Raw genomic sequence first — 26297 nt, forward strand, 5'->3', positions numbered from 1 at the left:
AGATCCCCCTACATGACAAAAGCCACATTAACCTTGCCAAGGAAGAAGGACAAAGGCAGGTTGTGCAGGTTTGCTTTCCCAGGAGAATCTAGATGTACAAGACATTTATAAGTGAGAAGTTTAAACATGTTGTAAGAATATAAATATGCTGTATATATATAATGTAGTATGTATGCTCACGTAATATGTCCTAACAGGAACGCTTGCAAAATATTTGGCAAGCAACCAAATGGTATTTAAAGGCTGTCTTTCCTCACTCCACATCGTAATGTTTCAGTTCCTTGTTGTTAAATGAAATGAATGCACCAAATAACAAGGGTTGAAAGGGAAAGGTGTACTGCAGAGCCTCCCTAAGCAGGAGGTATGTGTGTAGAAAATGAAAACCTGAGCAATAGAATGCTTTGGCTTTTTTAATCAAAGCAGATTATTCATTTTTGCTCTGAAATGAGTGTGTTTTCTGTGTTTTTTTCACAAGTGAGAACTTTTTTTCCTCTTGAAAAACTTGAAAATTCAGTTACTGGAAAAGAAGAATTCACTAGAAAGCACTTTAGATAACTCAAATAGAATCATGTGTATCTATCACAATCCTGATACTCAGAAGCAACAGAGAAATCTGAGGAAGATGTACTTCAGGAACCTTTCCAAGCAAGTCTAAACACAATGGTTTGGAAATTTTCCCTGATTCCTCCTGCAGTTTACTTTAGCTGGTGTGAAAAAAAAAAAAAAAACAAACACAAAAAAAAACCCACCACATATTTTTCATGCAGAAATTGACCTACATGCTTAATTTTACCATTTGTAAAGTCAGAAGATTAAATATGTGCACAAATCTTTGAAGAGGTGAGGCCTAACAACCTTTTGATAGAAGAACACAGGAATAAACGTGATGGTGGATTACATCTTTTCTCTCTAGATACTATAAAAGCTAAGTGGAGTCTGCAGCACCTTAGAGATTAATTATCAACTACACACTGAGTTTTTCATTCCTTTTCTCAGATATTCCTTCTAGCTGAGAGCTGGTAGTTTTACTTTGTTCTTATTTTGAGAGTGCCTGCATTCTATTGGTAATAAGTCCTTTGTAAAAACTGTGCTTGGAGTTCCTTGCGGAACAGAGTGTCTTCCAATCAATCCCATTTCATCTGTCAGAGAGTCCAGAGATTTTAAGCAACTCGTTTTGAGTGAATTAGAGTAACAGAAATACCCTTGAAGAGCTCTTTTAGAGAGGGGAGGTCTACTCTGGAGCACTTACAGCTCAAAGGCAATTACCATGTATTTCCAGAAGAAACTCTGACTTGGTGGCCCAAAGGCACACTACCACACTGATGTGAAAAGGCATTCTGGATAATTTAAAAAGTAAAATAAAAAAAAAATCCTAAAAAACATTCTCTGTTGTTGGTGCGGGTTTAGATTGGATTTTTTTACCAAACACTAAAAGTTATGCTTTTCAGATTTTTCCCCTTTGGAAATGAACCACCTAAGTGTGTTGTTTGTGAAGGAAACTATTAAATGCTTTGTGGACTCCAGCAGCTAAGATACTGTAATAGAGTGACTCATGGATCTCCTGGTGTAAGTAGGCTAAATTTCCATAGAGGCTGCACTTTAAAGTCAGTCCTACAGTGGATGTTGAGTCTCACTCCTGAGAGAAAGAAAATACATATGAAATGCCATGCACCTCTGACAGACTCAGGCTGGGAGACAGAACTCAAAATGCATGTAGAGAATAGGGCTTGATCCATTGAAGCAAGTCCCTGCACATTTTAGGATACTTTATTTAAGGTATTCACATTAAAACAATACAAAGTCCTAAAGTAGAATTAGCATCAAAAGCATGTGAAGGACCAAAAACCAGGTATGCTTATAATCCAGTTATTAATATAACAGCTTCAGTGGTTCAAACAAACCTGCAGCAGGATGAAGTGGAGCTTGGAATGAGCTCAGGATGCAGTTCAGACCTCAAGAGACCATCACTACATCACCCTAAAAAGAGAGTTGGACACACCCCATGCATCACTTCAGCAACCCCAAATGTCAAAAGAATCACTTAAAACATTCTAAAAGGTAAAGGTAGTTGAGAGGACTAAAAAGTGCAAACGGAAATGGCAAAAAATTCACAAAACATGAGCAATGGAAATGAATCCAGAAAGTCATTCAGTCAGAATGTTAGAAAGCATGACTCAGGAGAATAATGAATGCTAACGTGCCATTGAAAAATGTGAGGCAAACACTTTTATACATAACTGGACAGAAATGAAGCTAAAAGAGCCCATATAGAACTGGGGGAACAACCTAAGCTCTCACTGCGAGGAAAAAAAGGAGCAAGGTTAATCCCACTGGTAGCTAAAATGTGAAGAAGCAAGAGAAATTGTTACCTGGTTTAGTTTATCAGGGATCCCTCAGGAGATGAACACAATCACCACACACATATACTGTCTGCTATGAAACATGTCATAATTAGAAAAACAAAATTCAATAACCAGGTTCCCACCAGGGGGTACTTAACCATTCAAAATGGCATACAAAGGAAGAGCAATGGTTAACAAGAAAACCAGTTTATTTGTCTTCTTTATCAGCCTCAGCACATATTATGTGGACACAGACTTGGGCAAATTCAGTGTTGGCTAGCATATTATACCATTACCATTCTTTGCCAAGAAATACATTTTAATATAACCCAATAACTATGCATCAGTTAATTTGAGATCTCAGATTTTAGGCACTTAAGGTTTTATGTCCCCTTCTGTTTTGAAATCCTGTCCTATTCCCAAAAAATATAAAATGCTTGCAGAGACCATTTACTTTAGCTGTCTCTATGGCTATTCAATTTCTTGTGTGGCCAAGGTCTTGAAGCCTCAGGTATGAGAAATTGAAATGTAGTAACCTAAACTTTGTAAAATATCTGAAATTTGCTATGAATAACTGGTTTTTGGGGAACCTAGTTTAATCTGTGGCATATTACACCCCTTCGACCTCCTTCCCACTGACCCCTGAACCCTAAAGAGAAGCAAAACATACATTTGAAATGTATTAATAGGAAGAAAGGCCCACATCAGAGATTATAATATGTAAGTTGTAGGAAAGCTAGCTCCCCATTAAGGCATTGACAAAGCTAAGAAATATAAACAGGCAGAGCGCTCAATAACTGAGAAATAGTAAAACTTTGTCAATCACTCAAATCAAGACAGAAACTATTTTATTAACAGACATAAATAGATTATTAACAGATACCACACATTTTATGGTAGATAAAATGTAAATAATCAGAGAGGTAAGAACCACAATACCTTGGAAAGCAGTATGCTCAGGAAGCACTGGATGCATGTATTCATGCCACTGAGCTCCTGGCGTTGCAGGGATGAGGCCTAAAAAAGAACTTAAATTTCATGCTCTAACTCTTACAAAAATAATGTTAGACAAATTGTCAGAAAGGTCGAGCTAGTTTCATATGTTTTGATTATTTAACTTATTTTGTCCTTATAGCAGATATATCTACACATAGACACACACACACAAAAGGCCTGTGTGAGGTGAAAGTCAAAGAATAAAAATATTTTTTTCTGAATTGTGGAGGCAAAAGATCTATTGTAATAAATCTATTGTAAACTTGAGGTTTTGTGAGAGCAGTTCATGGGTGGTTAATATTTTGCCTGACTCACTGAGAAGAACTAGTAAAAGTGAAAGCTGTGCAGCTGTTCCTTCTAATCTGAAAATAAATCACAAAGTCAGGCACAAACAAAAGGCAGGTGAGTTCTCTACTGGATGATTAGAAGGAGGAAAAATGAGAGGGGAAAACAGGTAAAAAAATCCACCAACTTCTTCAACAAAATTTAATCAGAAAAGTGGTTTATAAAGGGGCTGCAAATCTACTGAAAACAAAGTTTCAAATAACAAACATCAATAAAAGTACAAAATAAATAATAGCCTCAAGGCCAAAGTCTAGAGATTAGCAGAGCAATCAAAATAAGCCAGAAACAAACAATCATAAGTCTGTGAAGCAGCCTGTCAAGCAAACAGCTCTCAAAACCAGATTTAGAAAACAAGCTCTGTGAGGCTACGGTCGAAGGCTGACTGATAGAGCCAATATTTTCACCCCAGCTGGGATTTCTTGGTGAGTGACAACCTAATGAAACAAAAAGACTTTTCCTAAAAAGCAAGTACACTTTGTGAGGATAAGGGATCATAAGGAATAGATCAAAAGTTTGCTGCCATAATCTTAGCATTAAACAGAGCTATTCCCTTTTGGCATTGAAAAATTTTGGTGACATTGACTTAGGTTTACTCATAGGAAATATATTGGAGCTGTACTGCAGGACACAGTATACATTAGCCCAAGTGACAATAATTAATACACCTTTGACGTACAGTCAGTCGAAATACACACTGAGCATCCTTGCCCGGACTGTGGATCTGGGTACTTACCTGAGACAAAGTATGCAAAATATCCTCCTTTTAATCTTCTGTACCCTCCTAAACCAATTAGATTTGGAGGCTACTACAGCTCCCAGAGAATTGTGGAGTTATATATTGAGGATTAAAGTGTCACAATGTGATAATTTGGTCATACAAGACTCTTGCCTGCAAGGTCATAACACCCACAACAGTAATATTTCAGAATATTTCCAGCCCTTGAATCTAGACTGTTGGCAATTTGAATTTTATAATTGTGCATGAATGTTCCAAAATTTAAATATAAAAAAATAACAATTTTCTGTCAAATATTAAAAAAAAAAAAATTCTAATTTCTTTTTTTGCCTAAATATTTATTCTGGTAAATTTGACTTTCACCACTGACTCCTTTTACAATAAGACCTTGCTGCAAATGTCCTGTTGCACTCCCCGCCACTGAGACAGGCTGCTGCCACATTTGGCAGGGGCAAGCATCAAACTTGCGAAGTCTGTGCATATTCTGAACTTTCTGGTGACAAACCTTGGCACTGAGGTTAGCAGAACTAATGACATGCATGAAGATGAGTGCACATCTAATCAAGTATTTGCAGAGTCGGACCCCATTATTATTAACAGAGGATCATTTAATAGAGAGACCAGAAACTTTTCTTTGTGTTGGAGGAATAAGTCCCCTACTGTTTTAAAGCTCCTGAACAAATAGGTTTTTCATATTTGTCTATGTCTGTTGTCTATTTTGGATCTTTGTCATTCACTCTGGCCCACATTTTGGCCTGGACAAGCTGAGAGAAAAGTCTGGATGTGTTTATTTTTTTATTGCCCATGGAACCAAGCCACGAGATAGCCCTGCCTGAAAGGAAACTAACCCTGATTGCATGACTGATAGGATTGTAGTGTAAAAAAAAGTCCATTTTAAAGTTTACCCAAGAGCAGTGTCTCTTCAAGTAGTGCGACCCTGTGGCTTCATTTAACATTTCTAGGACAGAGTTTGCAAGGTTAATATATTAAGACAGTAAAAACTTTCCCTTTGCCTTGGGCACATCACTTCTATTCAGCAAGGCAAATAACACCCCACCTACAGCAGCCTGCCCAGAAGCCCAAATGCTGCACAGCAACAAGCCTCTGTTTCTTCCCGTCTCCTTGTCTCCTTGAGACTGACATTGCCTGGGCGCTGAATAGCCTGGTGGGAAGAGTTCAATGCAGGGTTTGCACTTTCCCAGCCATTAGCCAGCTGCCACTGCATTTCATTATCTTAGGGGGTGCTTTTATACATCAAAGACACTTCCAAACAGTGAGATGAAGTGGAAGTAACTGAGCTTGGTCCACGTTGTAAGTCGCAGTATTATTTATTGTCGTTATTTTTTGCGCTCGGCTCATGCCATCTGGCCTGCTAACTGTAAAGACTGGTGATGGAAAAAAGACTCAACACACCCCTCTCAATTTCTTGGAGTGAATCCTGCTGAACAACTAGGCCTTGGAGCAACTGCCTGTTGTTATCAGGACTCTTCATTGTTTTGCACAAGGAGCCCTCTAAAAAGCAGGGGGAAAATACAAAGGTAGCAGACAGAATCTCATGTGAAAACAAAGTAAGCAGAGCATGAAAAGTGTCACTGAGATGGCTTTTACTTTGCTTTCTTTCTGATGTAGCCAAGAAATAAAGAGTTGAAAAAGATTTTCATTCAGTCTTCTAAAGACGCTTCCTGTGAATAAACCGAGGTAGTGAATTTTGCATAAGAGCGCCTAAAAGCACTGTTCAGCTGTTTTAATGTAAGTCAGCTTTTGTCTTATTATGACTTTCTTTTAATGACAAAAGCCCATATGGCTGGTGATTTATTGTATTTCTCCAGCACTTGAAACCTGTTTTCCATTATTGGAAATCTCTAATTGATATATTCACAAAATCTTTAGAATTACATTAAAAGGCGAGAAAAAGTGAAATCTCTCACAGACTGCTTGTGAGGGACTTAAACAAGTATTGTCAGAGGATGTATGATTAAGTTGGACTCTTATATAGTGGCTTTACAAACCATGGAATAAACTACAGAAGATTTCAACTTTGTGCCTACCTGCCACCCAAATGTCCTGCTGTGAGAAAAATAAACTCTACGAGAAATGTTCAGATTTCCATACTAATGTTTTATGACATCGATATTTTGTCTAATGATTTCTTTTACTTTCATTTAACCATTAACTTGAGAATTTAGAAATACAGTAGCTGGACTGTGAATGAGTAAGGACATTTGGCTGTGCAATGTCAACATACTATGGCTTAAAAAATGTTCACTTGCAGAACATTAGTTTTCTTTTTTATAAAATCACAACATTGTTTTCCATTTTTATTTGCTTACCATGAAAATAAGTATTTGCTATATTGAATTCTTGTGTGAAAGGCTCTGATTCTGTAAACCAAGTCACACAGTTAAAGCTTTTGCTCACACAGCTTCTAAAGGTGAGCGTGCATGAAGAAGAGTTTGTAGCATCCACGAGGGTCACAAATTTGCATGTCCTTTAGTAGGCTTGATTAACTTAATTTGATATTGGCATGAAATAGGACCTGAGTACAAGACATTTAATTTGGTCCTCAAATCTCTTTCTAGTTTGCACTCACTGGAGATGACCTGTAGCTGTGAAATATCTCCCTGTAAGCTGGCAACTAGATTGCTGTCCAAACTGACTTAGAAACAGTAGTCAGAGAAAGCAAGCTACTGGCAGCCAACATCAAAAACAAAAATCCCTGACCTTGACTGTTCTTAACACAAAAGCCCTTTTCTTGCTGTTTTTCAATGAATGAACAAACGAGAGCCAGCAAATTATATAGCAGACACTTTCCTCTGAAAAGATAAAGCAAATCTGTTTAATTTCTATATACAATCTGCCTCACAAGCACAAAGACAGGAAGCAATATTGGGAAATTCTTAAAAATATGATTTGTGCTGGATAGAGTCTCTTCCTTCTCCTTTAGATCACTTAGAACAAATAGCAAGCCAAGAATTTCCTGAACTTTCACAATTTGCTTGGAAAATCTATTCTCCCTTCCCTGCAACTGCTTTATGAAGAAAGAATTTATTCCTAGTCGTACGTTTTGAATTTCCCATAAAATAAAACTGCATCATATATACTCTGCTCCAGCTCCACTCCTGCCATCCTGGCTTTCGTTGTAATGGGATAGAACAGGTGCTGTGACACAGCTTTATTTTCAAGCTGCACACAGACAATCATCTCCATTTTAGAGCATGGCAGGAATGCCTTCTTGGGTAACCAACCCTGGAGAGAATAGTCACAAATAAATAAGTCCTTTGCTCAGTTTTAGAAATATGAGCAAGCCAGATGTATCCAGTAAGTCTTCACCAGACAGATTTGTGTAGTACCCCAAATGAGCTGCCCACAGGAGGTCTAAGGCTCACGGGACAGACGTATTTATGCAGATGAACTAGGAACTGCTCAAAAGCAATATGGCCAATGCAAGTAGGTTTCCCATCTGTTTCAGGCAATAGGATGGCACTTCTTTTGTCATTTCAATGAACATTTATTCCCCATTCAGGACCAAATGGGTAAAACAGGGTCCCTTGATAGGCTGGATGGGCAGCATTTTACCCCAGTGGCCCCACAAGCTGTCGTTTGGGCCGTGGCACCTGGACAAGACACCGCTCAGGGAGGCAGCATGCAGTGTCTTCTGCAGGGAGATGGGCAGCCAGCACAAGCCCACTCTGCTGGGGTCTGGGGGAGGGAAACAGTGCAGTAGCATGAAGCTGCAGGGATCAGAGCACTGAGCAGTTCAGGGAGTAGAGGGAAAGGCTCCAGGAGGGGCTTGATCTTGGGAGAGGTGAGTAGTTGGTCTTGGCATTACGTTCGTCTGGGGGGAGAGGCTATTTTTATCCTCTGATAAATTGGATTAGGGATAAAATCACTTAATTAGCCTTCAGGCTCTGTTCCTCACCTGATGAAAGCAGGACCATCTTTCAGTGTCCCACTGGAGCAGAGCAGCAACTGAGGATGTGGTCCCGAGTGCTTTCCACCCTTCTGCAAGGGAGGGTCTCCCCTGGCAGTGAAGCCTTCAGACCCTCACTGCGGGCAGGTGCACGCTGAGGGCAGACTGCAGCTTTCCCAAAAACATCTCCCTGCAGAGGGGTTGTCTCCAGCCTCCACCTCCCCTTTGCCATTTTGCCCAGCTGTCAAATGGATGCTTTTCTTTGCCAGCTGGCTTGGAGCTACCCAAACTGCCACTACAGCAAGGCTCTGGAGCGGCAGGAAGGAGAAAGGCAACTGGATCTGGTTCCTTGCTGCTTTCGGTAAAACAGGAAAAATTAGAAAGAGAAAATGCAAATGGCAATGCATTCACAGGTTACCTATAGACCTTCCCTTCCAAGAGAAAGGGGAACATACTGCAGATCTTAGAATTCCCTGTAAAATCATGCAGCAGCAATGGATGAGTACTCATCAACCAGGTCCTAAATCTGATGGCCAGAGGAAAATGTGAGTTTAAATAATGTATCCATTCACCAAAACAATGATAGTAGTAGTATCCCATGAGAAAATGTATTTCCTCTGCTTCAGAGTCTCTTTAAATTATATGACAGCAAAGTCTAAAGATAATAATAGTTCTCACTTGGCTTCAGATATGGTAAAGTAAAAGCAGCTTTCTTTAGATTTATATTTCATTAAAGGTCACCGTGAATTATGACTCTATTCTGAACTGCTCTGCTGTTACCATGCAGGGTCACTGTCTGCACAACCCTCCCAACACACCAACAACTAATGAGCAATGACAATAAGTTATGAGGCACAATTCAAGGAAACAAAAAACAAAAATGGAAGGATATGAATTCTGCAGAGCACACAAAGAAAAAATGGGTGGGATGCTCATTTCCTCAAATTGTGTACAACTTCATAAGTTAGCTACAAATTTTCCCCCATTAAAGGATGAGAGTATCATCTTACATCCCACCTTTGTGTTCTTTGTCCAGCACTCCATTGTGGATCCAGATCTCTGCTTCTTCTGCTTGAAGAACTGCAAAGTTTTACATATTTTTGAAACATGGAGTATAGTTGTTGATATGATTCACATGCTGGTCTTGCAGACCAGAAAATCAACAGATGATTTAAAAATATCTGAAAAAAGAAAAGAATCACAGTGCAGATGTATACTAACTTATTCTCAGATGATAGAGCTTGAACTATATTTAGCAAGACAACAAATAAAGGATGGACTACAAGATCATGAAAAAAAAGCCAGATTTTTCATAGAAAATCTTGCAGCAGCTTTCAGACAGGATTAGCCTGCATTTCTGAATGTGATATTTTAACATATATTTTTTAAAGTTTAAGTTTAGTTTCTTGTTTCCTCTCAAAAAGCAACACTTACTTTTTCTTTCTATTTTTTTTGTTACTTAATAAATACATTTTAATCCAGTTGTTTAGTTGTTTTCATTGTTTTAGTTGTTTAGTTTCTGTGTTATCACTGCTGTCTTCTGCTTTCAATATGATACACACAGTAGCTAAAAATGCTCTTGTTCCGTTACAATGTATGCAGCACACAGTGTACCAAGTGCATGTTTATCCTTAATCCTTAGCAGTTCTCAGACATGAGCTAACAAAACAGAGCTCTTTTAAATTTTTTTATTTATTTTGGGGGTTGTTTGTTTGTTTGTTTTTAAGAGAAAATATGGAAAATCCTGTATCCATTTTAAGAAAGTGTTTTCTCCTCTGATATCTAGAGGTTGGAAATATTGGCAAGTTGCAGGAGTTCCATAAAACAATGACAAGTGATTCCATATAAAAACACTGATTTACAGATCCAATTGATACATCTTTTGCTGCACAAATATGGAATTGCAAGGCAAAATAAATGTGTTATATCTGTAAGGTGGCTTTCTCTAAGGAAATATTTATGTGTTTAGGAGACACTAAATTTATGTTACTGTAAAACAGATACTTAAATATCTCCTGACCATTACAGCAAAGAACATACTTGGTTTTGGAGTTTTTTAACATCAAATACACACTCTTTATATGCGGAAGAGTTGCACAGTTATAACAAGCATGGGTTTAAGTTAAAAGACAAAATACCAGAACATGTAATTTAGTATTTTTCAAGACAAAGCAAAATAAATAAATATTTTTACTCCTGTTAGAAATTCACAGGTTGGATGCAAATCCAGAGTTAATCAAATCTAAAAAGAAACTAAACTGAAAGAGGATGCTCTTTAGCAAAGAAAACTTAGTTTGACAGTGTTAAACAGATAGCTGGGATCTGCTGGGAATACATACCTTGGTTTCATCTGATTGACCTCATATCATTGCTATGGTGCATAACTACACCTGACAGGTCATTGATTGTCAGAATGTAAAGCAGAGCCTTGGGGAAATAACTTGGCAGAGAACAGCTTCCCATGTTTTTCACATTCCCATAGCAAAAATTCAAGTCCCCACTCCAGTATTCACCACATATAGAGAAGAAAGAAAAACAATGCCCTCACAAAAGGCTTTATAAATGACAAAGATGGTTAGCAACTGCATCACATGTCAATTAACCGATTTCAAGCTCAGATCACAAATATGACAGAATAATGTTAATTTCAAATTTCATAATGGAAAAAGTGATACATTCTTTCTCTCTTCAGCCCAGCTTTCACTCCACAACTCCAATAACTTTAACACTTTTCATGTTCAGTCCTGCTTGATAATTTTGCCAAAAATATGCAGCGCACACACACGTGCACAATAAAAAAACCCCACAGATTAGAATGCTGTTTATTCTGCTGCCACAAAAGCAATTTTACTCTACTTTGTGTGACCAAATGTACCATAATGTTTTCATCACCAAGTTAAAGAGAGTATGCCTAATGGCTTATACAGTCCTACTACACAAGAACCCTATTCAAACATTTGCTTAAGTCATGCATGGCTTTAGTCACATGCATAATAGCCTACAGACAAAAGACACAAGAGACAAGGAGGGCTTTGTGTATCAAACTGAAAGTAGTATTTCCCTGTGCTGATACTATGTAAACATCAGAGATCTGCAGGATGCCACATTAACATGATTTTTTATGAGAGAAAAAGAAAGATAAATTAATGGCTATAGGTACAGCACCTGTGTCTGGAAATAATGGATACATAGTCAAAAATGATAATGAAAAATTTAGATAATGAGAAAAAAAAAAAAAAAGAAACAAACCCCCCAAAAAACCAAAAACAAACCAAATCAGTGATTTTTACGTGTCTACATGTTTACAACAAACTAAACTATATTACTTAATATAGATTAATCAAAAAGCCTTTTTGTCAGGATATAAAAGAGCTGTTCTTTGGGGGTTTTATTAGCTAGATGTACATGCTCACAAATTCAGGAAGAGTCATAAATAGGTTAAAAATCTTTATGTATTGAGAGTGTTCAGTAATAGCATACTTCAATACCCAATGCCTGCATAAAGCCCTGAATATTAGCATGGGGCTACTGCTTTGCAGTCAACACCACCCATAGGGTGTCACCCCAAGAGACAAGGATAGGCAGAGGGAAACTGCTGGGAAATATCATCAATTAATGTAAACTGATGGGACAACTCCTCCTCCACCCCTCACCTTCACAGCAGCAAACAAGTAAAACTAAAAAACTATGAGTGAAATCAGAGCAATCCAATCACAGGTCGGACATACAGACACAGACGTACAAACATACAACTCATCTATGCTATGAATCTGGTAAGACAGCAGAGTTGTCTCATATCAGATGCCTACTCTGTAACACAGGACTGGCTTCAGGATAAACTATGCCATTGTCCAAGCAAAAACCAAAGGAACTGTAAGGGGAACATTACTTTGGATCAAGTTCTTGTTTCCAGCATGTACCTTTCCTACATGGTTCAATTATTTAAGGATGCAAATAAAATTAAATATTTAGAAAAGTTCAATCTTCGAATCTCTTGATCTCAAGACAATCTTGCTTTGTAATATGCATTTCATATAAATAGAATACATCTGTAGCATTTCATCCGTAAATTCTGAAGTATGTTATGAATGCCATCAGTATCAATATTTCCATTTTTAAATGGAAATCAGGATATAAGGAAAAGTTAACTAGCCTCAATCAGTCACCTGAAAATGAACCAAATGCTTTCTACACCAGACATTTCTACATCCACATATCAAATCTACAAGAATGTGCTGTCTTCCTTATTACCATACTGAGGCACCAGCTGACAAAGACCTCACTACGGCTAAGAAGTGCATAATTCTATAAATAAGTGTGAAATGGAAGTTCATTCCACAATGGAAAAAAAAAGCCAATTTATAGTAATGGAAACTTTTATGGGAATAATTTTACTTTTGCTAAAATATTGAGAAAAAAAATAGGGTCAGAATAAAATTTTTAGTCAAAAGTAAATAAAAATTAAATTTTTAGTCAAAAGCAAAAGGAGAGCTGCCTGAAATAGTTTTGTAGTCCCCAGGTACAGTGTATTTCACAATTAATATTTCATACTCAGCCCAAAAAGACAGACTGGTTATGTGAGGTTAATGGAAGAACTGTTTTGGCATATTTATATCTGGTGTGATTGTGGCCCACAGTGTCAGGAGGATTGAATTTCTGAGGTGATGTTTGTCAAATATTCTTCCAAGTGTTAATTCCAGGTGATCTTATTCACTGTATAGTAGTAAGAGGTGAACAAAATCCCTCCTCCAAAAAGAAACTCAAATAAGCAACAAAAGAAGCCATAAGGCCTTATTGGGCAGAATGCAGAATGGTGCACCCTCGGGAGGAAGCAGAGCTGCTGATCTGGCAGCCACACACAGGCACTGCCCTGTTCAGCAGTCTGGCTGCTGCACACAGACACAGATCCACCCACAGCTGTGGGAACATAGCTGTTCCTACACAATACATAGTTTGCTTCTCATGCCTTGTACATATGGCTACAAAACATGAGCCTTGTTAAGAGACTATCTCCATTTAGTACTAGGTGTAGTGTGCTTTATTGTCAACATATTTTTTCAGACTTTGTACACCAACATGTCTAAACTTAGAGAAAAACACACATGAAATGGCACTACCTACAGCTTAACAATACCCCCAAGAATTTAAAATACTAGAAAAGATTGAGCAATATTTGCCTGTGATTTCAAATAATTACTGCTCCCATCCTGAGACTTATCTTGTCAATATTATCTGCAAGACACTCCCAACAGCCTGCTGGGTCACAGCTCAGGCAGTGTGGTTGGGTTGAGACAGGTTTTAGCTCACACCAGAGCCACAAAGAAAACCTGGCACTCCCCAGTGCCTGTCCTGCCCATAGTCTTTTTTTTTTTCTAAGTGGGAACAGTTGATCAGTGGTGCCCTGACCAGGCATCAGGAGTAGATATGAATCAAAGAGAAGAAACTTGGACAACAATTCCAAAATTATGCTCTTTTGCCCTGAGTCAGTTTGAGAAAGGGTTATACCATGTGTAGATCTGAATCCTAAGTAAATGATCACATCAGCACTGACCCTTGGACGAGCTTCACACCACCATCTGCAGGATATAAGCCTATATATAGTGTTTGAACAAGGCAAATGGAAGTGTGTTAAGGCTCGAAATTAAGGTTTTGACCTTGGCTTAAGATTTGTGACAACATATGCAGATACAGCAGGCAGCTCCTTTATTTGCCACATACAAGCTGTGCAGGTATATTCATCTTAAGTTTGCTCTTTTAGTACTGACAGAAACAAAGCACCTATGGATAAGTGAAATTTACCATTAGTTTTTAACATTAAGCTCTATGGAGTGAAAATAAAATCTCCTAAAGCTCTCAAATAAACAATTATAAGCTTTGCTGACCTGATCTTCAGGTTATAAGAATTATGAAGTACTAGAAATAGCTTTTTATTTTCTTAAGGGACTTTGAAAAACTAATGAGAACATAGGTAAAATACAACTGAAGTTTTGTTGTTGAGATTTCCCTGCTTTGTTTGCCAAAGAAAGTATAAACCACTTAGAAACATCTTCCAGAGATAAAGAAAAAATCTTTTGCAAATTTGGATTAAATTGAGTGAATTAATTTGACAGGTGGAAATGAGGGGTAAAAATCAGAAACATTGAAAACTTTGTTTTTTATATTTGCTTGTCAAACCATGTAGGTTTCTGATTATAGGATGTTTTCATTCAAAATGCTGCTGAAGCTTCATACAAGCAACAAGAATTTTAATGCATTTTGCTTTTGAGCAATTTGAATAATTTTTTTTCCATTGTGTGGTTTGATCCCTAAATATGTAATTCCCATTACTTTGATTCTTTAGATTATTTGTTAGGACATACCATGTATGTAACCCTGAGTAGCCAGCAAATTCATCTTTACTGTGAGCCCAATGCAGGAGTAGAATGTACAAGCTGGTTGCTCTGACATTCACACATCTTTCAGAGGTTCCTCACCACTGCCCAAAAGCTGTGCAAAACACTAAGCTGCGCACAGAAGGAGCATTCTAATGAGTTTGGGCTCTCTGGTGATGCAAATCTGGTGCAATACTTGTGCTGTAGCTCCCCAGGGCTGCTCCCAAGGCACATTTCTGTGGAAAGAGCCAGAAAAAGGCAGAGGAACATGGCTTCTAAGAGGACAAAGCTGCTTCTTTCACCACCAATATGACAGCGCACAGGGTCTCAGGTCTCCAAAGTCCCTTTAATCAAGCCTGTCAAATTCTTTCAGTATTACAATTATAATGCAGTTTTTATTTGTAAATGGCTACTTTCAGTCTTGCAGCAGCAGGACAGACATAGGCAAAGATATTTTGTATCAAGGAGCCCAGACAGGACAGGATGTCCAGGACCTTTAGCTTCAGCCCCCTTTCCGTCACTGTCTGCAGGAACTATTTCATAACATTTCTTTCACAAAAATTGATGGAAATCTTTATGGGTCTTTTTTTTAAGAAAAATAATAAAAAGCAATATTCCTGGCAAAGAAAAATATGGTAATTCTGAGCCACCAAAAGGCTTAAACATAATGTCAATGTTAAGCCAAAATGCAGCTGTAAGCATCCAAAATTAACTGCTTCCCAGTCAAAACAATAAAATACAGGGGAAACCATGTTATGTTTATTAATGCAGTACCTGCATGTCTGACCACAGGGATCACTTCCATGGATCTGACTGACTCACAAAAATGCAGAGGTTACAATATATTAGGTTTGTTTAATAATGATTGACAGAGTGTACAGCAAAAGACAAAAGTTCCTTGTTCATCTAGGCTTCATGTCTGAACTTGTGTTTAAGCAAAAAGAAACTAAAGATGAGTTCTGTAACTGCTTAAATAAGAAACACACCCCACAGTCAGACAGCTGGATAACCTGTGTTTTCTCATCCCCTACAGAACATCATACTACCTTATTCTGGTCAATGTACCCAGAATGCTGCTGCTTTTCAGTCATATTTACTGTGTTTTTATGCTCCTTACTTGGGGAACTCTCTCCTCCTAGAAGACAGAGTACAATCTGTTTTAGTTTCTAGTCACTAGTGTACTTATGAAAATAAAAGACAAGATCAATCAAACTTCTGTCTTTCAACACTGTGGTCCATCCTGAAACATTGTATTTAACATAGGGACAGCTCAAAGCCACGAGGATTCTGATGCAGGTAACTAACTTGCCACATGAAATGGCAGCTGATGCATTGCACTTCTGAGATGTGTTTGGGACTCTAATATGCATTTAAACATGCATTGAAACATCTGTTTATTTTAGTCATTCAATTTTCTGATAGAAACTCTGGGTATGTTTTTGTTTCCCTTTTCTATTTATCTTATCTTCTACCCACTAAACTGTGAGCTCAAAATGATAACATAACCTAAGCAAAAAACAGGATTCAAAACAATAAAAAAAATTACTTTTGAAAGGTCACAATTTCAACAGCTTAAAAAGAGCAGTAAAAACACCTTTGCCTTTCAAGATTCTTTGAGAACCTCTCCCCTTACTCCAAGCTTCTTATACCAGTTCAGGTGAACATACAAGCCATACTCCATTATGTCTCCCGGAGCAGGAGTTTTCTTACCTTTTTTCACTTTCACAGCAACAGAAGAGTTGAGTACAATCAGATAAGTAGACTAAGACCATGTATGTGAAAAGGCATTGCTTACTAGTACATATAGTTTGTTTAATCATGCAAGTATTTTAAACAATCAGAGCTTAAACCAATTTAGTGAACCTTGAAAACAAAAGAAGTGTCTCTAAAAGTATATGTATAATAGATAGCATTGGAAGGAGGGTTTTTCCTCTCTAAGAAGCAGCTCATCTCTAAATACATAAATATGAAATATTTATGAGGGGTTTCTCTTTTTTGTTGTCAGGACAGATGCATACGGTAGAACTTGGGAAGAAAGTACAAAAAAACCTGCATACCTTTAATGAACCTTATACCCACATGCAAAGAATGACTAACTACACAGCATGGTATGCCCACTTATTGTTCAAGGAATACAGGGAAAATGAGAAAATGGCCAAAATATAAAAGCTTAGATATTTGTAAACTCAGTCTAAGGACAAAAAACAAAAGGTTAATTTAATATGTTCTTAATTTTTCTATTGTTTCAACATCTCAGGATATCCAGGTCTCCACATTTCATACATTTTCAAATAACAAACTTACTAACCTATGTTTAACTTAGATATATTTTCCAAAAAGTCACATGGCCTTGATATGCAGCCATCGAGAAATAGGGGTCTTGATTCCTTTGCTGGGTTGCTCAAAGGATTAAACTCGTTGTGAAAAACGTCTCTTCTACTTCCCAAAAATGTCTCAATTCAGGTATTTCCCAGACTTTTCATTATCTCCTTTCCATAAGGCTGTAGGATTCTTCCTCACCCAGTACTTGATGCCAGGAAGGTTCTTTCAGGTTGTTAAGTGGCTCCTCAGACCTGTCTTTTTGATATGCTAACCAGAATAGAGAGCTTTTTCAACCCCTGTCACCCTGGTGGCACTGCTCAGCCCTCTCCCCAGTTCCTGAAGTCCTTACACCAACATTGACACCAACGTGAGAAGCAGTTTCCCAACATTTGTCATGTCCCATTTCAAAGTAAAATCACACCTTTTCTTTGCCCAATTGTTATACACCCAAGGGTTTCTCACTTTCTGCTCTAACACTGTGTTAGCTGCTACTCTTGCTCATCTGCCAAGATGCAAATTCATCCCAGCCACAGCACACAGTTTCCCATTGCATAGACAGAGGACCTGTATTTCTTACATCTAAGTGACTTTGAGTAAGTTTCAATAAAGTCAAATATAACATAAACAGACTGCTTATAAACAATAGAGACCACTCAGCACTTTATTGCCCGTGTTTGTTTTCCTCCAAATGGTGGCACACAGGCATTATAAGAGCAGAGATTTTATATGAACTTTCAAAACACTATTGAAAATCCTTAACAGCACTTTTACAGTGCTGGTCCCTGTAGAACCTGACTGGAAACATTTCCATTCAGTGATGAGTCTCCATTGACAGTCTTTCTGAGAACAGGCAGTTCTGCTCCATTTATTGTGTCCTATGATACATTACACAGTTCTTAACAAAGCTATTAAGACTGGAAAAAATATCCAAAGAAATGAGAACTCTGTGTGTTAGAGCACCAAGGGACAAATCCTCTTCTCTCTGAAATCAAGTAGAGCCTGGGAATGTTTTTTGCTGAGAGTAAGAGCAGTCACAATCTAAAAAAATTAAACCACAATGCACTCTATATTGCCACATTCACAGAGGAAATTAATTTGCAGCAATCATCATCTTTCCCTCTAATCCAAGGTAACAATAATCTGTGTAATCTATGCAAAATATTTGCAATCTGAATAGTTATAAAATATATAAGTATATATCAAAATATTGGCTGAATCAATCTAATTTGAAAAAGAAATCTACATTACGATGTTTGTTAGCTGAGAAAATTTTTAGTGGATTTAACTAAAACAACCATTAGTATTCACAAGTATAGACAAAAAGACAAGAATGAATAGCAACTTACTTTGAAAAATCAAACTAAGCAAATGAAAGTGAGCTGCAATTATTTATTTCTAAGCCTATTATTTTACAGGTGGGATAAATTCTTTCTATGACCGTATCAACACATCAGGCAAAACCTGTGACATTCAGCTGACAGGGGATGTGTAAGTATCACTGTGCAATAAAGCACACAACACAAGATAAAAACAGACTGCTTCATACCTTTTAAAGGAAACACACGTGAAAATCTAATAAGAAACAATGAAAGTGAAAGGGCTCATGTGCTCCTGTGAGGACGAGCCCACTGCCTGGCCCTTGTTACCATCACTCAACTTAAAAGTTTTAGCTGGACAGGCAAAAAGGAGTAGGGGGCAGCTTTATTTACAATACATTCAATGAAAGATAAGGTGGAGCTCAGTGTATCACCTAAAACAAGGAATGTCTAAGAGGCTATGTACTGCTCTCTGCTCCTATGGTGACCCTGGCAACTCTTCCCTGCGATGTCCAAGCATCCTCCAAGCCATGAGAAAGCCCTGTTTTACATGCCAATTCAACATGAACCTCACCCTAGTTTCATGGAGAAAAAAAACAACCAAACACTTTGGAGTGCACTAACAGTTTCCTAAAGTAGGAGAAGAGGGCAGCCACTGTTGTTTCCAAAATTTATTCTACATTTCATAATGATGATATGAAGTTAGAGTTGCCCTGGCTCCCTAGCTGCCCTTCTGGATTTTAGAGCCTCAAAGCTTGGCAGCAGCACACCCCTCTTGTGCAAAATGGGTGTGTGAGAAGACAAAGATAGCAATAATCTTTAAATAATTAAATATTAATAATTAAAACTGATAGAAAAATCAGTTTTAATCTTATTCTGACTCTTTATGGTTAACTGCTGATGCCTCCATCAGTTAGAATGAAAAAAGTGAAAAAGTATATGATCTCTAGCTATTACACAAAAGTAGTACTATTTAAGTCCCTTAAGATTCCCCAAGAAACCAGTAGTAGTACTGGGAAGGGCAGACACAATTTTTGTGAGACTGCAGGGTACTACAGGCAGCATCTATCACCCAATGGGGTTTGCCTCAAGAAAACAATCATGTTAAACTGTCAAGAGTCCCTTCACCAGGCACTTTCCAGGATGCAGTGAGCATACATCCCACGCATTTTGGTAGCCACTATCACACAGTGATTTTCTATTCCTCTGGGCTTGCAATGCCCATGTCCTATCCTGTCAGTCTTCAAATTGTTTATATACAGGAATCTGCTACTCCTGTCACAGCCCCACACAACTGAACTGAGGGTTCAATTTATCTGACAGGGCTACAGCTCCAACAGCCACCACCCATGAGCGGGAGATCAGCTAAATACCCTGTACACAACACAGGACTGCTGCCTGACAGCTGGAATAAAAACAAGCTAGTCCAGTGTATTTTACATGTAAGGTCAGTGTAGATTATATTAAAAAAAAATTTTTAAAAATCAACAAACTAACCAGGAGTGTGTTTAAGTCCTATTAGAATTCTCTATTCTCAAGGAAGCTGTACATAAAATGTTCAGTGAGCCTAACTTGATTAGCAATTCACTTTAACATCAATCCAAAGTGAATCAAATAATTTCCAGTTTACTTTGAAACAAAACAGCAGAATTTGGCCTCTTGTGTTTGGTAACTGACTTTTTAAAACCAAAAGAAGCGTGAGATGAGGACTACAATACATACTTATTTCTTCCTTACATCAAGAAAATAATACATATATCTTAGAGCTATTACACTATTTAGAGCTAGCACTGTTACAGCTAGTACACTATTCCCTGGCAAAAAGTGTGCATGCCCACAGTCACAGAGCACAGGATGATGCCATGGGGTGAGCCAAACCTGCAATTTCTCAGAAATAAATTTCTACTGTTCCAGCTACTCGGGAACATGTTCCCAAAATTCAGGAAACACACTGCTAATTATTTCCTCTAAGGTACTGCAGTTCCAGTGCATTTCAAAACGAACATGTGAGCAGAGTTAGCTGCTCTTCACTTGGGGCACTAAGAGTTAGTAAAATAGGTACAGGTACCTCAATCAATATACTGTACGGTAAGGCACACTACAAGTGGGACCATTCAGGAGAGGGTGAGACTTACCTAATGAGATAGAGTCAGTAACATCTGAGCAAGCTCTCACTCACTTCATATGAACAGAACACTCTGCTCACTCTAGAGTACATCCCTTCTAGCTTGGGACACTGAAATCCATTGAGGATTTTCTTATGAAGGGTCTGTTTCTTCTCTTCTTTGTCCATCAGGAGAATCTAGGGAACAGGTCTCAGATGGAGGCATGGAAATTACCAGAGAGATTCATATTGTGAGAGAAGAGACAACAGGTCTGGGAGAGGCATTCTAAGCTGGATGCTGAGCACTAATAAGAGAGATGAAAAGCCTCACTGAAATTATCTTCTTCCCCTGTGGATCACTGTCTTCAACTCCTGATAAAAACCAACCAAATTACGTCAATTCAAATGACACCAATGTCAGAGATAGTTCATAAAGGGGCATTGGTTCATGGCTCAAGCATTTTGCAATGATATTTAACATGACCTAACTTTAGACTTGCATTTGACTTTCCACCCCGCAGTTTCTCCCATTCCCTCCTCTCACTGCCATTTCTCCAAAAGGAAGAACATCTGATAAAAAAACCCATATGTATAAGAATTCTCACCACATTTCCAGGGAGAAAGACACAGGAGGCTTTCTTTCCCTTGGTTGTGCCCACCACTTTTTTACACAAGTATTTTACAACAATAATTGTTTAACCATATCATACTTCTCACACATTTTATGCCAATCCAGTACCTTCTCTTCTAGTAATAATTTAGGTTCTTGTATACTTGCATGTGTGTACTTCTACATAAATGCAGCTTGTGACTGAACTGTTAAATATTTTAAGTAATATGACCATTCTTGGAAACTGAAGGTGTTGTACAGACCCACCACAGGAACAGCCACTCAACCACAATTACCTCCCTCCAAATAACTTCCACTTTAAAGGGTTCTTTCTCTAGGAATCATTAGTCAAAAAGATCTTTTTGTAGTTTATATTATAGCCCACCACCATCAGAATAACTGCCTTGTACACCACTGCAGCTGCCCTGGCTGCTGACTGTACCTGCAACACGGGCAGGATCCGCTCTGCCCACAGCTATGTCCGGAAAGCAGCCTGCAGAGAAAACAATCACTTGAGAACCTAATTCCAGCAAGTCAGCACTGCCATTTACCTTCGACTATAGCAACAGTGGAGGCAGTCAAACACATACCAAACTCAAGGACCATGAGGATGAAGGATAAGTTTATCCAATGAGTAGTGAATGTACAAAGCCAGCCCCCCAAAGCAGGGCCTCTGTGCTACCTAGCGAGCAAGTAACACAAACGCTGCCGAGCACCCCACATTCACGTAAGTGTCCTAAAATCTGCTTTACAACGCTCATAAGGTTTCTAGCAAGCACACTTAATAGTTCACAGGCAAAATTTGCCAGGCTTAGCACGGGAGCCTGGGGCAACAAGAGTTAGAAAAAATGGAAACTTTCAAATGCACACAAGAAAGAGGTAAGCTAAAATTGAAAGCTTGTTCGGTTTTTCTCCCTTGTAAATTCCCTCATTTGTCCTCAAGGACAGCATATAAACATGTACATTGCAGCCCATGTGATCAGACACCCTCTCAAGAACTATAAACAGTGTAGCTATGAATCATTACTAGGCTGGAATTGCATTCAGTTCTTTCCCACTGACTCACCATATGGATCATTTGTCTGGTCTTCCACCTTCCCCACTTCTCTCCCTCCCCCGCAGATCACACATGACCCCTTCCCGAAATTCCAGCACGGGAGCGTTTGCTCAGCACATGCCAGCTCCGGCAGGCAGGGGACAAGAGTGGCTCTCACATACAGGTGTTGAGCTCATGGCACTTCCAACCCCACAGCTGTCTGCCAGAGGCTGTCAGCTCCCCGGCACTGCGCTCCCGCCCGCCTCAGGCATTCCAGTCTGACGTGACGCAGGTCTAGCGACCCTCACAACTTCAGCTAATTTTGAGTGAGAGTCAGAAAAGCCATTTCTGCCACCCCACCTACCAGAATGGTAATTTCTCACAAAGTGGAGGAAGAAGTGGGTTTGGATAGTTACACATCTTAACCCACTGCAGCTAGGTCAGACTGAGCAATACATCAATCAAAGCTTTCATCTTTCATTTAAAAGAGAAAGGTAAAGCCAGTTCCTAGCCTTCATGGTCGTAGGAAAAAAATGTGTTGAAGTTATGACTTCCAAATCTTCAAAGGCAAATCGTAAATAAAAGTGCTGACATTTATTGCTTTTAAGCAAATCACATACTGGAGTGTGACTCATGAACGCTGGAACTGGCAAGCACCAAGGCAATCATGTTGAGAATGAGATCATGATGCAGTAGGTGTGCAGCATTCTCTTCAGCCTATTCACTATCTCTATTCTACAGTAATAAAGAAGAAAGTTTCTTTTCAGTCAATAAGAAAGACCTTAATGTGCCTTCCAGGGCCCATGGAAATAATAAAAAGTACGTTTCTGCTTCACTAAGAAAGCTTTTGATACATACTTGATCTCATAAAATACTGAAGGGCATATGACGTATTCACATGAATAAGTCAAAAGGCTTCACAGTACTCATTACCAGTAAAATTAAGAATGTGCAGAGGCTGAGGTCTTATATTTTAAAATACTGGAGCACCAATCTTCATTTTATTGTTTGTAAACCACTTGCAAAGGGATGTTCCTGTAGAGAACACGGTGTAACAAAAGGGGCAAGAAAAAGAAATTACATATGTGTACTGCAGAATTACTCATGGGGTTACATCAGTTTAATAATTCAGGAGACATTTTGTACACATATCAGGTTGGCTTGGAATTAACTTCAACTTCAGTAAACTCTGTGAATAGTGATTTCAAATTTGAATGACATGCACGTATTTTTCTACTGAATAATTGCAGAAACTATTGCTTTCAGTATTCAGAGCCAGGGTTCTGCTGCTCATGATGCAGGGCTTGTCAATTCTGCAAGCAACAAGCTTTGAAGATAGTCACAGGAACATTTGGATAAACAATCAAGTAGATATATTTGTTCAGCTGTCCCTTCTAAAAAGTACTTAAATATCTGCAACACGTTTTTCCTCAGTTGTATTACAAAAACCTCACCTATGCTAAATGTATCCAGACAACAAAGAAAGTATGATAAATACTATCAAAATTTACCTTCATCACACAGACACAGGTCCTTTACAAGCATTGAACTAAATGTATCACTTTCCTTTATGTCATCGTGATTCAGGCTGATACTGCCATTTCCACTGCCCTCTTTTTTTCCCTACTGATCCACAAACAGAATGACCTCATGCTGCCTGCAAGCAAGGGAGTCAGACAATAGGCTGCAAATGACAAAGGATGCGGGAAGATAGGAGTTAAAAAAACTATTATAAAAGGGCTACATCTGGAAGTACAACTGCAAAGTTGGTTAATATCACTAGTATAACTTTATAGCATTAGATGTGCCACACAAACACCTTGATTTTATTTTGTAGTGAGGATATAGTTTTTCACACCTGTAAACAAATACCTAACTTACACACTATAGAATGTGAATGTTACCACACAGAAGCAACTGCTCTGTTGCACCCATCTAGGGAAGCGTGCCAGGCTCAACCAAAATGGACCTTTGGTTGATTGTTCAGACACCTGCTTACCAGAAACCAGGGAAATCTCTCCTATGTTACAAACTATTGGTGTGAATATACAAAGTAAAAAATATCTTTCCTTTATTTCCTGTCAGCCCAGTCTCACATTGATTAAAATGTTGCAAACATTCCTCTAGACAACTACAATTTGCCCTAGAACCCAAAAAATCCTGAAAATCTACTCAACTGAATAGCAAATTGAGTCAAGCTGCAAATTCACATACTGAAAAATTAAAGAGAAAAATAAGAATACATGTTCCTGTTAATACCAGCATCTTAAGGCATAAAAAGTGAATAAGGAGGATAATTACCCCCCACCTTTGCAAAATTACAATCTTCAGAACACCTGCAGTGACTTGAATTAAATCACAGCCAGCAGGGACTTCAGGATGACCCACTGAATAATAGTCTAATAATTAAATGTGTGCATATATATACACTTATACAATAAATTTATATATGTACCATATATGTACAAATAAAATTTTGTTTAAACTTCAGTGCAGAGAAGAAACATGTCTTTCAATATTCTTTTTAACATACGAGAAACTCATTAATTTGTGCCCAGCAAAACTCCAAACCCACCAATTATTACACGTTTCTACATTACAAAAAGCAAAAAGCGAACTTTATAGAACATAGGAAAGCATGGGCACACTGTTGGAAAGTCTTAATTGCAGCCAATGCCATCAGATGGTATCACTGGTACTAGAAAGGTGTCTTTAAGCTGATCTGTGAGTTAGAAGATGTACCCAAGCCTTAGCTCCATCCAAGAGCTCCTCAGGTAAGTGTTGCTGCCTGGAACCCAACTGTGCATGCTGGGCAGCATCCCCAGCCCTGAATTGCCATTGGGCATTCCAGACACTGCTGCTCTTTGCATACATTCAAGGCTGCTCCAAGAAGATTGAAGTTCTCCTCCCTTGCATCCTTACCATGCTAACAGGTTCATGTTTATCATTTTATTCAGTTATATAATCAGCACATAGAACAATCACACTGGATTTTACAGTGGCCCCGAGATTTCCTGATATCTAAAAATTAAAAGCTACACCTCTCAAGAAAACATTAGAAGACTGTTGCAAGCCATGATGAGACACTGAGCAGCTGATCACAGGAATCACTTCACTCTGCAAAATCATAATCGACATTGCCTCGGTCCGGGATTTTTCTCATCCTGTATGATCCTACTTCCCTTCCTCACATGTTTTCACTGGTCACTTTCAGTAAAGAAAACCTGGAAATCTGAAGATCCAACATTTTACTTGTTTTCCTTAGTGGCAAGTCAATTCTCTTTGCCAGCTTTGCAGTCACAGAACTGCAATACTACAAGGGCAAACATCTGCTGTCAGGCATGCAGCTCTACTGCTTGTGTGGATTTCTTCCCAGCAGCTGGGAGGAAATGCTCCTTCTTGTTTAGACAAAAATATCAAATGGTTAGGAAATAAGGAGTTAGGAAAAGATGTATACAAGGTTCACGCTTGAGAAACACAAGAGCGCAGCCTTAGCCACTAAGAAAATTCCACTAGACATGAAGTTAACAATAATTTAGATCTGTACATTTATGGTAAGTCAGCCATTTTACTGTTGACCTACTTTGTATCAGCAATAATTTGTCACAGTGCATTCTCCAACTGCTACTGAAAGAAAGGTTGAAACCATACATTAAGAGCAGAGTGTCAAAGCAACTGATGTTAGTTATACCCCGCAATTCCTATGTTGATGAAATTGTCACTGCTAACTATTAATACAGCATTTATTGTCTAAGCCCAGCTTGCTCTACCAACCCCTGAAAGCCACTGAATTAACATCCTGCCTCTCAGTGTTCACATTGGAATGTAAATCTTAAACGTGTAAAAATAACCTCTGCTATTACACCAAGAATGTGTAAATACACGTTCCTTTTTTGGGAGAACTATTTATCTCCAGTTTATACATGTTTCACTCTTTAAACTAAAAACAGCTTTAATGCTCTTCAGTCAAGCGGCAGCTGTTGCCAATATAAACTATTTTCTCTTAAAATTATGGCATTAAGTAGAGGAAACTTTGTAAAATGTAGAGTACTACTTGATTTATGGAAATTTAGAAATAAGCTTTACATAGACACACAAAAAAGAAAATAAGCAATGTTCTTTGTTGTATTCATTGCTAACCTGCACAATAACAAGAGATCATATTCTCCCAGCATAAACAAGGTTAATTAGAAGGACACCTTATGTGTA

The 26297-nt window shown here is 38.3% G+C and overlaps 1 long non-coding RNA gene across 5 annotated transcripts; it reads right to left on the reverse strand.

Annotated features, from left to right (window-relative positions):
• Positions 1–1749: 1749 nt before the first annotated feature.
• LOC115492374 (uncharacterized) lies at positions 1750–26297 on the reverse strand. Of its 5 annotated transcripts, XR_012053474.1 has the most exons (7): positions 22119–26297; positions 21495–21545; positions 20474–20640; positions 9347–9510; positions 3282–3359; positions 2370–2430; positions 1750–1977 (listed from the first exon to the last, which is right to left on the reverse strand). It is a non-coding gene; the product is annotated as an uncharacterized lncRNA (long non-coding RNA). The 5 variants fall into 5 exon arrangements; XR_012053472.1 differs by having other exon boundaries at positions 20474–21545; XR_012053473.1 differs by having other exon boundaries at positions 21495–26297.

The sequence above is a fragment of the Taeniopygia guttata genome, chromosome 1A (assembly GCF_048771995.1).
Source record: "Taeniopygia guttata chromosome 1A, bTaeGut7.mat, whole genome shotgun sequence".
Lineage (NCBI taxonomy): Eukaryota > Metazoa > Chordata > Aves > Passeriformes > Estrildidae > Taeniopygia > Taeniopygia guttata.